General features: G+C 40.9%; 1 protein-coding gene across 5 annotated transcripts in view; it reads right to left on the bottom strand.

Moving 5' to 3' along the window:
• The window catches only part of GNAL (G protein subunit alpha L), a 183,618-nt gene that overhangs the window by 15,228 nt on the left and 150,103 nt on the right, over window positions 1–18,287 (bottom strand). Inside the window, exon 1 of one of the 5 annotated variants that reach the window (XM_069004407.1) lies at window positions 1,909–2,051. The exons of the other annotated variants lie outside the window; for them this stretch is intronic. The gene's annotated coding sequence lies outside the window, so the exon portion shown is untranslated. Of the gene's footprint in view, window positions 1–1,908; window positions 2,052–18,287 lie in introns of those variants that run through there. 5 annotated transcript variants of the gene reach the window in all.

Below are 18,287 nucleotides of genomic sequence, written 5' to 3' on the forward strand. Positions count from 1 at the left end.
CAAGCAATCTCTAAATTTTATATTATGCAAGCTGTGAACACAAAAGTACAGGTTTTAGATGTGCCTGCCAGTGCATGTGGGAACTATCAATAAGCATTATTCTCTTTAAAAACCATGGCAATTTGAGCAGCAGTAGCAGCTATATAAGAATTTCTGAAAAAAGGATTCATAAATGCACAAATAAAGAGGAGGTAATCGTACATGAAAATCCTTTTCTCACTGAATAAATCACTACATGGCTCTGTACAGATATTCTGACTCCACAAACAAAATGACAATTAAAAGAAAAATCGTGTCTTGAGAACAATATGATAGACAGAAAACCCATGCTATATTTGTAAGCGTACTTTGACATCCAAAGAACTGGAAAGGTGAAGTGCTAAATCAGAGATCAATACACCAAATTAGGCATTTTAATAAATCTTGATCTACTTCAACCATTTTTATGCTCTCACCCTAACATTTCAATGGCCTTATATAAAAAAATTCCCATGGAAAACAAGAAATCAAACCCATTCAAAATGCTTGTCTCTTTAAAAGGAAAAGGTATAGTGGCAAATCCTTATGGTTTTAAGTTCTCAGGTGAAGAATCTCAAAATTATCTTCCAAGTAAGCTGTGGGGTCAGCAAACCTTTACAATTTGGATGGACCATTAAGGGCTTTGCAAACTCCTTAGCCAGGCTCAAATAAACACACACATATATATATGTGTGTGGGTGTGTGGGTGTGTATGTATGTATGTATGTATATGAAACCATCCAGAACTAGGACTTTTAATTCCACTCTCCTCAGATATGAAGTCACAGGTGAGGCAGACACTTCACAAGAAAAAAGAATAACCCAAGTCTCTAGGGAAGTGAAATGGAAAAAAAAATATTTTTTTTGTTTCTGCTGCAGTTCTCAGAGACATCAATATAGAACTTCCCCCCCTTCCCCCCCATTACATATATATACACACACATATATATATTTTTAATCAGCTAAGGCATTATAATCCTGTTAATTCTTCCTGCAACATTTGAAACAGGAAACTGCGGATTTCTGTTTTCGAGAAGACCTGAATACCTTAGGCTCCAAGGCTGGGCTTCAAGCAAACTCACACTATTCTGATACATTTCTTGGTAAGTGAGAAAGACATAATGAAAACAGCCTCCAGTAATATTCTAACCCCCTAAAGGATTTATTTTCCCAAGTCATTTGCTGAAAATATCAGTAGAAATCCCTCAGAAGGCTTGACAAAATTTACCGGCTAAGGATTTTCCTGCCAAATTTAAATCATCACTATATTTTAAATACAGCTTCCATGTGACAGAGGAGTAAGTACCCTTCTCTCCCTCCACACCATGCTGCAGTCACTTCCCACCAGGAGCCAGCACGCGTGCGAGGGCACAGCGAAAAGGGGCAGAGTGAAAAGGGAGAACCAGACCTGTTGGGATCCACCCTGGCTCACGGCTGCTGTGCCCCAGTTTTGAAACACCAGCTGCTGCAGAAGCTGTTACGGAAGAAAACACCCAAAGCAAACACACGAGTACTAAAGATGCTGCTGGAACAGAGCGCCGCCTCCAGCAGGGTTGGGAACCCACGGATCGGTGCTGGGCTTGTCACACGGGTTTGGCCCCTGCCCCGTGCTCTGTGCGCTCCCGGCTGTACCAAGCCCCTGTTTGGCGGCGGTCCCCGCGTCCCTCCCGCCGCGGTGACACGGGCGGGACACGGGCTGCGGGGGCGGAGGCAGCCGGGAGGGGGCGCTCTCTGCCCGGCTCCCGCTCCTTTTCCTTCCCTTCCCTTCCCTGCCCGGCCCCTTCCCCGGACCGTGTCCGCAGGCGGAGGGAGGCTCTGCTGCGTCTCGCCCCGACGTTGTTGCCCAAACACAGGTAAAACATGAATTCAGCAAAGATCTTCTGAATTTACCTTGCGTATCCCTTTTGTCAGCTTTCCCTCCCGTACCTCCCCGCGGCCTGCCAGCCTCCCAGCAGAGCTCGTGCTGCGCTGCCCAGGGCTGGCAAAGGGCTGCGTGGGGATGGCCGAAAAATGGTGGGGTTTGTCCACAGAAACGCAGCTTCCCAGCTCGCCAGCAAGGAGAGCCTGCTGTGTCAGGAGACGAAAAGGTTAAACAGCAGACCAAGAGGGAGAGCAAAGTACAGTCATGCCTGAAAACCGCCAGCTCCTTATCCGCCCAGGGAAGTTTGAGGATCTGTGGTTCAAAGGATCTGCCCAGCCCTCTGCTCGGGCCAGGGGGGACGCAGCGGCTGGAGGCGGGGCACCAGCAGCCTGCTAGGGACCACGGACAAGCGATACAACCTTTGGCAAAGCCATGTGTTTCCCCCGAGCAGCACCATCCATTGAGCTTGCTCCAGAGGGAGAGGGGCAACAAGACTGGCAGGGTCTCAAGCCACCGATGGTGATCTCTCCTGGACACTCAAGCTGTGCTGCACAAGCAGCTTGACTGGGAGCATGTAACCCATTTTGTTTTGTCTCCCCGGCCATAGCTGATGCCAGCTGCGGCCCCAGCCACCATGAAGTCATCAAGAGCACTGCTGTCATGAGAGGCTTTACTCGTACCAGCCATCAATGCTCCCCAGTGATCGCACAAAGCAGGAAAACTCCAGTTTAAACCCTATTTACTGATGACAACTTTGGCCAAGACACTAAAAGCAAAGACAGATGATGGCTGCAACCAAGGGCTCATATACCATTCATCAGGCAACCCTCTCCTTCAAGAAGCCAGACTGCTGGTGGCAATTGGGGGCACATTTGGTGAGGAGAAAGAAAGATGGCCAAAATCTGTAATTTTCATGGTCTGTGGGTTTGGTTAAGGGAGTTTCCTAGCAGACATCCACTTTAACCTCGTTTTCTCCACTGCTAAGTATGTACTGCAGAACATCTCTAAGCTTCACAGGCTTTGGCATGTGTCCAGCTATTAACCTAAACAAATGCACAGATAGTTTGATTGCATTAAACATTTCAGCTATATCAGTAATACCCCCTTTTTGCTTAATAACAGCAATCCCACTTTTAACTGAAAATAGATGAACTAAACTAAAACATGAATAAACAGTATGACTTCCATAACTGCTTGCCCCCACCGGTTCCCTAAATTTGTTAAGCAGCAGTGCAAATTTTGGGAAATGCATTTCTTTCTTCTAAATTTAGCAAACTAACCACTTCTTAGCTTAGCAGATGTTTTTGCTTTCTGAGCAAGAGGCCTATGGGGATCATCATTAACCCTCTTCTTAACATAAACACTGACTAAGACTTAAATCTGGAAAACTGTCATTCACACAGAAAGGTTAACAGGCTCCAGCAGAAATGAGACTCATCATCTGCAACTTCTACCACATGGGATCTCAGAGAACAGGGAAGATGACAGGCAAAGAGAGAAAAAAGAAGAAAGGTAATTTATTTACTTATTTTAGAAGGGACATTATTTTTCTACTGCGTGTGTTCAGATGTTTTATTCCCAGGGGTGCAAGTGGTGGAGCTGCTGCAAAACACAGACTAAGAATGAAGCACTGATAAAATCTGAAGCTTAGACTGGCACATGCAGACCCTCCTTCTGATCAGCTAGAATCCACTGAATTCACTGTATCTTCTTCTTCCTTGTGAGTGGATAATCCTAGGCAGACAATCATTATGTGCATATTGATACACCCATGGAGTGTTTATACAGACACAGATTTGAGTTCTGCAATGTAAAGGCTACGCAGAGGACATCCTGCAATTTTAAGTGCAATTTTGAACAGAGGACCCACAGATAATAACCTGAAAACAGAAAGCTCATATTGTGGTACCCAGAGAGATCTGGATCCCAACTGCTTTGTGAGCTGATGTATGGCAGATTAGGATCTCTTTATCCACTGTCTGAATGAAACAACTATTTAACATCTTCCAACAACTACACAGACTGGTGCTGGAAGGGAACCTGAGAATACCTGAAACATCAGATGAGACACATGCAGAATGCAGTTGTCTCACCCGGACCTGCAGAATGTGCCTTTTGACAGAATGATAGATCAAAACCTTAGGTTTATGTCCCGCTAACTAAACTGCATAGAAGACCTCACCTCCATCTCTTCTGGTGAATTCTTCAAAAACAACTTGGACTTTTATGTTCAGGAAAGCTGAGGAAAAAGCTGTGGGAAAAAGCCTTGGTAATACTCAAAGCTATAAAATACATCAGGTTTACAAGCACCAGATACACACCATAGCATTACTAGCGGATGTCAAAAGTTAACAAAATGTATTTTCGCTGGATATTGCAAACAGAGTTCCCCTGTTGCTTACAAGTTTATCTTGCTGTCATAATGGAAAAATTATTTCAGTGCAACTTACATATTCTGGTTCATGGCTTTGTTTTCAAAAATGGTTGCACAGTAGATATCTTCCTAGTGTACACAAATTCACCAAGTACTATGAGTCCTGAAGAATGCCAAATACAGGTTAGAAACAGCAATGGTTGTTAGAAATTGAAGATCACTTACTCTGGTGGAAGTGGTTTGAAATAGTAAGTCTGTTATGCTGACTGCAAAAATGGAAAAACCAGTTTGACGGGTGTTTTCTACAGAAGAGAAAGCAGAAAATCCCCAAACAGGAGAAGCAAAGGTAACAAAACACAGACTGAAAAGGAAGTCACGAGAAGTTTGTGTTTACCTGTGGCACCAGGCCAAACACAGTGCAAAAGAACTTGCTGCCAAAAGTTCTCAGACCTATAATCAAGCCAGATGATTCAAAAAAGAGGATGCCAATACTCTCTTGAAAACCCAGATGAAGAAAAGTGAATTCTTTAGGGTGGCGAACACTCTTGGCCAGGAAAAGCACATATGCATGTTTATTACTGTTTTCAGACCTGTGCCTTTTTGCTGACACGAGAATGAAAGGAACAGTGTGTTAGAATCCTGAGCAAAATGAGAGTGTATCTGTTTGCTTTCACCTATCGTGTTTGTCAGGTGTTGACACGACCCAGAGAATTGACATGGCTGGAGGCCGAGTGAGTGCTGGGGTTAAACAGGAGAACAGCAGTAGTTTCAAGGATTAACATTTGGATCACAGGATCAGCTCTCATGACAACGTCTTGGAGGCTCCAAGACATAGGCAGGATCTGGAGTTCCTACAGGTAACAACCATTCGAGGAATATGAAGGCTCCTACCAACTATCCTACCAGAGAAGAAGCTTTCTGGGATTGCATGTAAAACCTGAAGTATGCCATCAGTGCAAACCAAGAAAAATTTTCTATGAGAAAGTCAAGAAGGCGACCAGCTTCCTGCACAGTGGGAAAAAAGAAACTCTTAATGCCGACCTTGCAGAACAGCTGGTAAAATTTCCTTTTCCTTATTGCAGTTTATGAAGTGCAGTGACAGACCATTTCTCTTCTACACTCCTTAATCCTTGTTCCAGCTTTAACAGTGCACTCTCATACCTTTACCTTGTGTGAAGGACATACTTCACAAAAGGTAAGGGTCATGCTGGACACAACTCTGTAAGTAATCCTTTGATGTGCTGGGCTGCTGTGTGGTTCACCAGCTTCTTCGCTGAGTTACTGAAATAGGATATCACCTTGTCAACGTTCAAGGCAAGAAAACTTACACAACAGGACAAAAATTAATGGCTCAGGAGTTAAAGGACAGAAGGATGATGAGGACTGACATCCTTCCAGCAGTTCCTGAGCATTTAACCTCCAAACACCCAACAGAACCACTTCACCCATCATTCAGAGGTAGACCTGTTGCCTTCCCTTTAGCAAAGCAAAGGGACATGGCAACCATTCACCTTCAATGGGAAGGACTCAAAGCTTGCTCTCTTCCCAAACTTGCTCATGCCAGGCCCTAGAATTTATTAGGGCTTCCCTAATTGTAGTCTAAAACAGATGGGTTATCCTTCTTATTCCCACGCACAACACACTCTGGAGCTGTTAATGAAAAACAGTATCTGGTAAATATCTGTATATGATCATCTGCATTAGAAATTACCAGGTAAAAGTAAGAAAATCAAGAAGAGAGGTCTAACAGTACAGATACAAATGCTAGACATAACCATTAGAGTCATAAGAAAATTCCTGTACCTTTACAAATGCTGCTGCTGAGACGTTTTCATTAAATCACCATTATCCTGCCCATTTTAGAACAGGATATATTTAACCACTGAATGTATTCAAGCAATTGGTCACACCACCTACGGCTTGGCTGAGTGATTTCCTTGGGTAGCTGGAGGAAGACATGGAGCTAAAGCAAGAAGATGAATTGTTACTACAAAAATGGAAGGAGAAGAATGCAGTGACTATGTCCAGCTTGCTAATAATTGGCCTAATTCCACTTAGCAGCTATAAGCTATTTAAACAAGAGTTTAAACAAAACTTAAGTGTTAAAAACTAGCCCTACAACCCTGCTACCTGTGCATTTGAGAGGAAGTCATGTTAACAACTGTTTACTATTAATAGAGCATTTTATGAAAAACATTCCTAATGCTGCACTCCCTGTTTCTTTACATTCTCATCAATTTTCCTTGACTCTGACAGCGCACAGTGCACTTGTACGATTAAAACAACATACAACGACCTGAGTTTGAGGAATGAGGAAAGTAATTATGCAGCAACCTGATTATGTCCTGCTTCAAGTTACTTTAAAGATTAGGTTATGCTTCTGTTTTTAATCTTTCTACCCTGTACCCAACAGGCGGTTGTCATTTCCGGGGTCTGGTTCACAAAAAGCTGGAGCAAAGGGATCTTGGCTTGTGGCTAACAGAGAATTTGGCACCATGGGCAATCTTTGCTGCTCCCTGTGTGGACTCCACACTGAAATGTTGGCTGCCAGTGCTCCCACACCATCTACTTCCTGAGGTGGGAGAACTCAGAAAGGAGGGGGCTGAGCAGCACTGGACACGCTGTGCTGGTGCTGCAATACAGCAGCATGGCCCAGCCAGCCTGAGGACCTGCAGGGAGCCACTGGGGAGCCTGGCAGCTGCAGCTCCTTGCACGATCGTGGCCAGTATTACCACCCCTGAGGGTATGATGGTGCTACTGTGAGAACAACTTTGGCCTTTATAGCTGAAAAGTTACCCTGCCACTTCCTAGGAGCTATTGCTTTGTGTACCATGTTTGCATCTGCAAGGAAGGGCAGAAACTTGATAGAAGCCTACTTATTAAAATAAATCCCCTGAGGCCAGTTTCAAACCCTGGACTACTTCTAAAACTCCTAACAAGAGGCACTGAGAAGGAAGCTGAACTTCCTAATTTGTCTTCTCCACCCATACAGTTAGTGGAAAAAACGTGGAAGATTTATGCAATAGCAGCTGGAAAAGGCCGAACAGGAATATACAAATAAGGCATAAATGTCAGAAACCCAAAGCCACTTGTCAGTTCAGATTTCAAAATGTTGTCATTTCTCTCTTTTTTTTCTTTTAAAGAGAAGATTAAAAATACCATTCCCAGCTTGAATGTAACCTGTGGAAATGAAAACCAGGAATCATTTGTTCTCTACATATGGAACCATCACTCCTGTTTATGTAACAATTTATAGCTGGTGACATATAGACAGCTCATCCTGCGGTCAGGCTCTGAGGGCAGGTGCAAGTTTTGTATTTTCAGGGAGAAAAGTAGATGCCTTTTTATCCTTTTGCTTTTTCTTTCTCACTTGAAACGTGAGGATGCCTAGAACAACAAATTCCCTAATAGGTTCTCTTTTCCCCATCAAACTGTGTGTATGACACTGTGGCTCAGATGCTGGAATATGGTCTGAGAAGGAGTGTGCCCAGCACCTGTCCTGAGGGCAAGAACGACTCTTGTGACAGTCTCTAAGGATGAGACCTTTTTTCACAGGAAGTCCGAATTCAACTGAATTTCGAATATAAAAGTTCTTCAGACTATTGCTCAGAGGAGCTGGTTGCCCTCAGGAGGGGGAGGCAGAAGGATCTGAAGTTGGGTGTGAAGAAGAAGAAGGACCTTTATCCTTTGGGACTTCAGCCTCCAGGATCTCGGCTCCGCTATGAGATGACATGCTCAATAACACAGAGTTGGACATTTTTCAAACAAGAAATCTGGGAAGCTTCACTAAGTGATACCAGACCTAAACTGCAAAGTCACAGACAAAACCTCAGCCCTGGGTAAAGGAATATCCTTCTGAATTACTGTCTTTGCTCAGTACCTAAAAATTGAATTTTTAAATTAATGGTTTATTATTTTTAAAAATGGTCTTCCCTCCCCTAAAAAAAAAAAAGTCTTTCTTCAAAAGGGCTTTCAATAATAAGGTGCACTGCAATACAGTGAAAATTAGTTAGGGACTAGACATTGTATTGAAATCATCACAGAAACAGAATCAAACCACGAAGTTCTGTTGTTGTTTGTTTTTTCTACTTCCAATCAAACGGGATTTCTGATCCCAAATACCAGAGCACAGGTACAGCAGCCAAATCTGCAAGCATTTATTTTAATCAAATAAGCACACAGATAATTGCTAATCTTATAATCCCTCCAAATTGTTAGTAACCTCCTTAATTAGATTAGACATAATCCAGTCCTAACACCAGCACATAAATACTGATCTCCAGGCCTTAACAAATGTCTGTACTGCAACAGGGTATCATGCATTAGAAGTCAAAGCATCCAAAGCTTACACTTCCTTCAGGAAAACAGTAACTTTTGCTTTGTGGGGCATTACTTTGTTTGGGGGTGCATTGACAAAAATTTTAAGTAAATCCAAAAAGTAAAGGTTTGCAACATAACTGTGATATTTTGAAAGCAAAAACCATTTGTTACCTCAGCAGACACTGACACTTCATCCATTTTGCAAGATTTTTTTTTGAAAAGGTCTCAATGCTACTCATTCAAAAAGTGAAAAATAGTAATACTCATATTTAAAAGAACCACTTTTGACTACTGTTTTAGAATTTCAGTATTTTTAAAAGTATTTCTAATAACTTGAAAACCCTAGAACAAATGAAAAACAAATCAAGAAGTGTAAGGAATGAACATCTTTAGGACATCCATCTTCATTTATTGGTTATGCGTTGTATTTGGGGCTGCTCTGACCTAAATTCCGCTCAAGCACTGCAATGCACTTCTGAGCAGATCTGGTGTCAAAACGTTATGTGGACAAAAGCCAAATCAGAGAAGTGAGAAAATGGGGATGCTTCCAGCCTCTTTTAATGCCTTGTGCTTGTGTTTCTTCCCATCTCGGCACTGAGAAACTGTATGATGGGCTCCACCACCACCCTTTGTGCATGTCCTGGGCCACCTCTGCCCCTTTAGACAGGACATGGACATTATGCAGATGGACAGCCCATGCCAGTAGGAAAGAAATGATGACCAAGATTAATCTGGATCATAACAAAAGTGCACTGAAAAACTGCTGACCCTTTCCTCAAAACAGACACTATCTTCAAAAGTTTGTTGTTTTCTCACAGAAGCTACAAGTAAGAGGGAATTTTAATAAATGCAAAAGAAAAGCAGATAAAATAAACACCAACAAATGGCAAGATATTCTGACTACATGGCAGTTTTGAGCTTCCCTGCACTTTTTTCTTATGTCAGAATGATTAAATATTTCAGATATACAGAGGGACTAAGAAGTTCAGTGCCAGAAAAACTTTTGATTCTACCAAGACTCATCCACAAGCATAGTTTTAAGGATGTAAGTAATCCTACTGAATGCAACAAGACCTTGGAATTCAATGGGACAACTCACATGTTGTAAAAGATCAGTAATGTGTGCAAAATTTTGGATGTCTGGAACCTGAATGAAGGTTTTTCCCTCAAAGCAAATGAAAACCCCACTCTTTGCTCACTGCAGCCCAACTCCAAACCCCCCAGTCAGAACTACTGCCCAACACCACGTGACATCACACAGGGTATCTCTGTACTTAGAAAGTAAGAGAGGTGGCTTTTTATTCTGGGGAATGATCACAACTATGTCATTCCCCACAAGTGTAATTATCTTGCTATTAAGAGTAACATGTAATTTTTCTAAAATCCAGCAGCTTTAGACACAGATTGTTAGTGCTCTCTGGTATCTTCCAATGCTTAGCACAGGATATAATAAATACAATAAAACCAGCCCACCTAACAGCAGTTTGGCCTGCATGTGACCCAAGGGAACCGGCAGTGCACATTCCAACAGCAGCACTGACAGGCTCCTCTGCAATCTCCCTCAAGCCACCAGGATCAAGCCAGGCTCCGGCTTTACCTCCTAGTGTGGCACATTGTATTTTAAATACTTCTCCTCATTATAACGTGGATGATCCTATGAGGACACTGGAACAAAGACACAGCCTAGGTCACTTTCTAGGAAGTGCCTGCTGTCTCTCCAGTGACTGCCACGGGCAGTATCATTCACCACACCAAAGCAGGAGCTGGCCCATAAGCTGAGGAGGCCCCAGGACACTCACTGCTTTCTAAAGCAAGACCTGCACACTGATTCATTGAAACAACTAGGAAAACCCATAATTTGCCATCATTAATGCCAACTTGTCTTTTGAGAAGAACAGCCTCACAAGTGCTAAGAAGGTTTTGTTAATTATGCATGCAGGATTTGTTTCCCAGTGTAATTGATTTTCTTCAGCAGTTAACCTTAAAATGTTTGCTGTTCTGGCAAGGAGTACAACATCATGCAACATCCATGCCCTGCTTAATTACAGCAGAAGAACAAAAAAAAAGACCAGAAAAGTGAATTAAGCTCTAGAAGCTCAGCTCTTTACACCCCTACCCCACCTCTATCCTTTTATAAAGTGTTTTTAAGTTAAATTTGTTTGCTTTGAGAATCTGAATGACTACGGTCTTTATCTTTAAACGTGACAGGAGAGGTGCTGGAAGTAGAATACAAAAGAACAGCATTGGTGACCCAACCAGAATTTTTTTGTATTTACTGCTTCAAACAGGACTATACTGATTATCAACAGAAGTCTGGTAATAAGCTGGCTACAATTAAAATTTACTATAGATACCATATAGACACTGATTATCAAAGACATGCCGGTGCATAACACTGAAAATACAATTCAGTACAAATCGTGAGGGAGTCTAAGGAAAAGTTTTACAAAGGAGCCCGTGCACTGTGGCACCATAATTTCTACTAAAATGACCGACATTTTAACATTAAACATGACCTACAATCGTTAAGGAAAGGAACGGAATGACAGATACAATGAGAAAGCAATGTTTTAATATTAATAAATAAAATTAATACTGCCAAACTACACCCAACTGAGAAAGTGAATTATGACATGACATGAAATACAGATGCAGTGTTTTAAGGGGAAAAAATGCATTCCCCATAAACCCACAACCAATCATTTTTAGGCAGTGCATAATCTCTGTAATTGTTAATAAACCCATTTACCTAGATGAGCACCAAATGTAGACAAGATGTCTTTTATTCTAACTATGCCCAGATCACAGATTCAAGTGATCAGGACTGCCCCAGCTAGCCACACAGCATGTTTAGAGTATATAGAGATATATACTGATATACATTTTTATCGGTGATGAAGAGTTTTGTTCTGCTATTTACATCATCAACTGAGCATCTGAAGGAACATCCCTGAACACAGCAGGACAAAGAAAATTGTGGAAGGAGCAGTTTAGATAGAACTATATCAAAAGCCATGAAAGAAGGAAAGGTTTGATTATTTATAGTACAAAAGAAATTCCATCTGGTCAGGCTGTGGGTTTTTCTTGTAGAAATTAAACAGGAAATTAATTTCTCCCCTTCCCCCTCTTACAAAGCAAGGCATTTTCACTTATGATGCCAAAAGCTTGATATTTGTAGATTTGTCTGCCATCAGTCATTAATCAGCCTCATACAGTTTATAGGTAGAAGGATATTTCCTGACAGATACAGAAAACAGATTTAGAACCGAAGCTGAAAATTATATAAAGACAGATATATAGATATACATCTTAGCACCCTGGAGTACATTTCCAAAAATAAACTAGTCAAATGGTTATCTTCCTAAAAAAGCTGATTGCATAAGCATAATTACACTAAACACAAGTACCTGCACTATCTCTGCGCATGTTATAAATAGTTCCAAGTTCCATTATACAGTCTTATTCTAAAACGCTATTGTTCTAAGTTCATGCCTTCTCTCACAATCCTTTCAAAAAAGGCCCTCAGCTCTCACCACTAGCTCAAGTACTATTTTCTGTCACTGCTACAGAACTTGTTAGAATCCAAATACACTACTTCCACCTTGCAACCTGCACTCATTATCCAAATAAAAATTCTAGCAGTTAAGAAAGCTGCCTGATCATATCACTCTTTATCTGCTGATGACCAGGATTCCTCTGCTTGCCAACATGGTCTTAATTTTGTAACTCAGCAACTTCTTGTCATCTTGGAAAGAACAACCGAGAGAGGTGTGTACTTCAGGATGCAGTTTATTCAAGATCCTCTTCAGAGACCTTAAGCTGAGACCATTGAGAAGGATATTCAGTTGGATCCAAGAACTGAAAAAGCCTCCTGCCAAGTACTAGATGAAGGAAGCACTACCTGCTGGATGTACACTAAGGAGACTATGCTGGGGTTTTTTCCCCACCTGTTTTGCTTTATGACTTAAAATTCCACCTACTGAATTTGTGCCAAAAGGACCAAATCTCAGCCTAGCAACAAATAGAAAGTGAGCATAAAAAGCACCTCTGAGAGTGATGAACTGGCAGTGCCAAGCATTACCATATAACACTGTTCATCAGTGCCAACGCAGCACTCAGACAATCACCACTGCAAATAACACAAAATATGTATATTTTTCATTAAAGTGGTTAAATCCATCAGTGATAGGCAGCTGCTTGATAGAAACTTCAATTTTAATTCATCTGTCATTTAAAGGTTAAGACCAGGGGGGCAAACCTAACCCCAAGGAGGAGGCCCCGTCAGCAAGAGCAGTTTTGTTGTATGACACAAGCATGACAACGCTGTGGGAGGGGACCCTTTGCATGACGTTTTGTTGATAGCAAGGGTTTTGCTTAGGAAGAGGAAACAGATGAACTGTAGTTTGTACCAATGAATGACAATTCAGAAAATATCACCTCCTCAGCTCCATTTCTGCATGTTGCATATGCAGTAGGTAATTCTTCCTATACGTGGTATATAATGATGAATGTAACAATTAAAAGCAAGCTAGCTGATATTACTTAAAGTTACTGAAATAAGTACATATTTCTGAGAAAATGCACAGAGACTCAAACAAAAGACAATCCATAACAGCAGAAAACCACCTGTATGCTCTACTCAATCATTTAACACAAAATAAGGATATTTCTGCCTTCTGTTGGGTATTTATAACCAAGTTTTTTTGATGTTTAATCTCATAGGGGAAAACTTTTTTTTTGCCCTGTGTCTAGCTTATGAAACAGGTGTCTATCCATGTTTCAGATACTCGAGGGATTAAGTAATTTCTTAGAGTGGTCAAGCACTGAAACAGGTAGCCCAGGGAGGTGGTAGAGTCACCATCCCTGGAGGTGTTTAAGAAGTGTCTGGATCCGGCCCTGGGTGATGTGGTTTAGGGTTTACAGCAGTAGTACTGGGTTCACAGTTACACTTGGTAATATTAAATGTCTCTTCCAACCTTGATGATTCTGTGCCTCTAGGTAAACATGCAGCTTTGAGCTTATTCTACTCCCAGTGGAATTAATGCAGCAACCTGACCTTCTTTCCTAGAATGAAATCCAGCACACTTGGCAATTTATCTTAGAAGCTCAGCAAGGGGCGTGGAGGCTCCTAAATACAACACATTTGTAGAAAAAGAGGGGTTTTCCCAAAGTGTTAAGAAAGATGATTATTAAAATCCAGTATCATTATTTCAAATTATGAGAGTTGAGAAGAATGGAGCAAGACGTGGAAATGAAGAAAGAAAAAGAGATAAATATCAAAGAAAAGACCGTTTGGATAAGGAAGAGGAAATGCTGAACTAGAGCTTACGAAACTCACATTCCAGAAAAAAAAAAAAAAAGACACCCACAGGATAGGTACAAAGCTATGTATTTGAGAAAATTATACCACAGACATTATCTTCATGGTGATCCACAGGCATACAGAGAATCACTGCAGACATCTACTGAAATTTAAATTAGCTAGGTCAATTATGGATAGCAGCATATCTGCTATGTCAAGGCTTTAGCACTTGAGCCTTGTATTTTAGAAATCGGGCTGTATTCTTTTTTCTGCACAGGTGCCCAGACTGGTTAGGTTAATGGCAGGCTGGGTGTGTCCACACAGGCTGCAATTGCACCTGTAGTCCGTGTCAAAAGATTCCAACAACCTGCAAATGAGCTGGCAAGAGAAGAAATCTGGGAAAAAACTTCTGAAATACGTAAACCAGTGTAAAGTTAAGACTCATGTATAGCAGCTTCTTCACCAGAGACTGTGGAACAAGAAAATTACAGCTATTACAAGCTGTTTACAAATATTATATCCTTGCAAAGGTTTTGCATCTATATATAATAAGGCCAGCTTTGATCTAGTTGTATTTATGTCACTACCTAATTAAAACAGTTCTATCTGCCAAAGTTAATTTAAGCAGTCATATGTTAACCCAGCAAAATTTCCAAGAAATCTTCTTCCTTTGCAATTATATTGCCGTATGTTAATATGACGGCTTTTAATAGATTTTTTGTTTACATACATGTCATAACTGACCCACTGAAAGATTGTATCCTAGTATCCAAGTAAAGTAGCATCTGTTGTAAGTTCCCCTGTAGCTAGCAGATTCACAGCAACTATTACTCCAACTTGCAATTTTTTTTGCATCACTAAGAGCTCAGTGCAATTACTTCCTAAGTGTGCCATCTCTGCTCTATGCTTCATTCAGTAAAATCTGTTTTATGGATGTTTCAGTGGCAAGCTGAGCCATAGAAGCTATAACTTGAGAGCTGGATGTGACGTACAGCTTGGCTTCACGATGCCTCACAGGCACACCGATTTATTTATTTGCTTACTCCTGATAACACTGAGGTGTGTGTCTGAAAGGCCAGCACGGCATCCAGCGAGCAGGAGATTCCCCACCCTTGCTGCCTGCCTTGGTTTCCGCCCAGGGCTGGGACAGGAAATGCGGTGGCTGCACTACACACAACTCCCAGCTCTCCTAAGCAGTGTCAGCACTGCAAAGCCTACTTAGTTTGGCCACAAACATGTAGGTGATTACTGACTTCTGTTTTAGTGTGGCAGATCTGCTGGGAATAAACAGCAAGTTATTTGTTACAGAAAGCACAACATCGTTCACCAGCATCGGCCAAATCACAATTAGCTCCTGCTCTACAAATTCTGTTTTTCTGAGACCTAAACACATCACAAAAATTCTAGCTGACAACCAACTACTTTCCTGTGATTTATAGTTACTTCAAATTAAAATGTTTTCAGTTTATTTGTGTTTTGAGGTTACAATGGTAGATGCCATTCTAGCAAAACCAGGCATGAGAATGTGTTGTGGCTTGCATTTTAAGGAGGAAGAGATAGGTACTGGAATAAGGAGGCAGTGTTTCTGTGCGAGGGAACTGACAAGTTCAGGGGTTTATTCAGAGATATTCATGGCCATATCTTCTTATTGTAGCTTACAGTAAGGCAGCATGGTACACTCAGATTCTCAACCCATGCAGCAACTGTGGATTCTGAGTTCAGCTGGATGTTCCCTTGGCTTGGCTATGGGCACTTGAAAACCTGGTCCCAAAAAGTCAAAATACTTGCCTTAAAATAAAAAAGAAATACTGACATCTGAACGAATAGTTTACAAACACTTGGCTCCAAGTGTTAAGTTACCCAAAACGTTCCATGAAAAAAGACTTTATCATTATTGAATGAATTCAGAGTGTATGAAACATTCTTTAACAATTTACTGTCATACGGGTCATACGGGGCTACAGTTCCTCTTTGACATCAAAGTCCATTAAACTCACAATCCCAAGAAGATTCACAGCACCTATACAGGACTCATGCCATGGCTGATGAGCCTAGGAGCCCGTACCACTGTTCCTTCCAAACCCAGATGCCAGCTTGAGTGATTCTTCCTCCAGCCCAGGGGAAGAACCCAGTCACAAGCAGCAGGGAGGTAACAAGAGGGACTTGTTGCACTCAAGAGTTCTTTTGTGCCATTAGTGACACAACTGGCATTGATAATTGCATTTGTCTTGATGTGCCTATTGTGCATTAATCTCATCTTGTGTATTAATCTCATCTAACCCTGTTTTGCATAGGCTGCTATTGCAGGGAAATCATATAATTCAGCTTAGGCTGACATCCTTTTCCCTAAGTCCTTTTCCACAGCTATTTGCATTTACTGTAAGAGCAACAATCACTCTCCCATTTCCCAGGCTCCTGGAAGTGAAACCCCAACAAATTCAAGCCCTGAAGTTCATTAAAATACATGCACCTGCAAGATCAACAAAAGATGCATCACCTGAACAGGTGGTTTTCAGGAAGAAGGGGAGGCAGCCTTTTTTTTTTTTGTTTGTTTGTTTATTTTTTAACTATCAATTGAAATGAAAATTTTCAACACCTTTTTTAACCTTTATAAAGGTTGTGTCTCAACTGCTTGACTAATAATAGGCTGATGCTACAGACTGACCATAAGCTTTCATGGCATGGCCTTGGCAAGTGATTCTGAGTAACAAACATACAGTCTTGAAACTACTGAGTTAAAATCTATTTGTGCCTCTGATAGCATGCAGACACATGGAAACCAAAGTAAACTAAGTAAAAGTTAATCTTTGAAAGGTTCAGTGAGTATTTACTCAGGTTAATGTGTAATTTCTGAGGACAGATACATTTCATGCAAAAACCCCACAAAATAAAAATACTAATTATGAATGGAAAACCTCATAGAAGAATATGTCAATCCAATTCATGTGTAAGAGTGAAGTAATTGCTCATATTGCTCTTCTGCTTGCTGAAAAACAACATCTCCCATGCTGTAAAGCCGTGCTTTCACAGCAAGGACATCCCCTGTGCAGTGGCTCTGCAGACAGCTGCATCTGCTACACTTATGTATCTTCAGACAATGATTATACTCTTGACAAAAGATAGAGACAAAATTACTACAGAAAGAGAAAATTTCTAAATAAAATGCCTAATGGTAAAGACTGCATCAAGTGAGACACTAGGACACCAGGAAACATGGGATTCTTATTAAGCTCCCATGTTTGCAAAATAGGAAAATCTCCTAAGAAACAGAGCTGGTGCATTTGCCTCTCGCGTGAAGCTTTGATTTGGGTTCTTTCAGTACCTGAAGCTTGTTTTTTGACAGCGCCCTTGTTTTGTTTACAGCACATTGCTGGGATACTCCCTTTGATTCAGCCTGACACACGTGATGCTCCGCCAGCTTCTGTTCTGCAGTGCTGCTGCTGCTGCACTAAAAATAGCTTCTGCTTGCTTTGGCTCCACATCTAATTTATGGAAACTCACAGAAAAAAAGGCCCCCGTTAGTGGGCGAGCGACGTACGATTCTACAGCTCGTGCTGTTCATCTCACTCGGCCCCCTGAAACGCATCACTGAACATTTAAATTATTAACCTGAAGTTTAATGGTGGTTAAGGGGAAAGACAAAAAATGTTTAATATGATTAATTTATTTTTAAGGTGCTTTAATGATAACTTAACTGAAATGTCAGACAGTTGGACTATGCTATGTAAAAATGCCTAGAATTTAGAACTGAAATTTATAAAGGGCTACTAGTGCCCACTTGTTTGGGGAAAAGTTGATTTGTAAACTAATCTTAATTAGTTTACAAATTACAGTAAGATTACAAACCTCCTGTTTGATCTAACAGCTTTCATGTGTTCTATACAAACTACTTCATTGTGCCATGGAAGTCATCATGTAAATATGCCCTTTAAGAAGGCATATTTTAATGATTTTAAATATGCTGATTTTACAAACTTTGCCACAGAACTCAACTCTGTGTGAAACATTTTGCCTCAACATAAATTTGACATAAAGCTTTCTCTGAAAAAAATCCAAGTTTATGTTAAAACTCAAAATCAAAGTAAGTTCAAGCAAGTGGTTACATCTCTTTCTACAAAAGAATGGGTTTAATGTTCTTAAGAGAAATTTTTCAGATGTTCGTTCATAGCACCACATCTAGGAGTGTCACCAGCTGAGCTGGAATTAGTTTCAAGGGAAAACCAAATTAGAAACAGGGCAGAAGTCTGGTATCTGTACCAGGGCACTGTTTTTTTAATGGTTTAAATTTGAAGCACTGAAGCAATGAATAAAAATTCCAAAACTGAAAAGGAAGGCCTGTTTTAGAAGTTTTTAGAGTGAGTAATGAAGGCTGTAAGGAAATTGGGATTCAGATTTTATTTTAGATACGAACT

The sequence above is a fragment of the Aphelocoma coerulescens genome, chromosome 2 (genome assembly GCF_041296385.1).
Source record: "Aphelocoma coerulescens isolate FSJ_1873_10779 chromosome 2, UR_Acoe_1.0, whole genome shotgun sequence".
Lineage (NCBI taxonomy): Eukaryota > Metazoa > Chordata > Aves > Passeriformes > Corvidae > Aphelocoma > Aphelocoma coerulescens.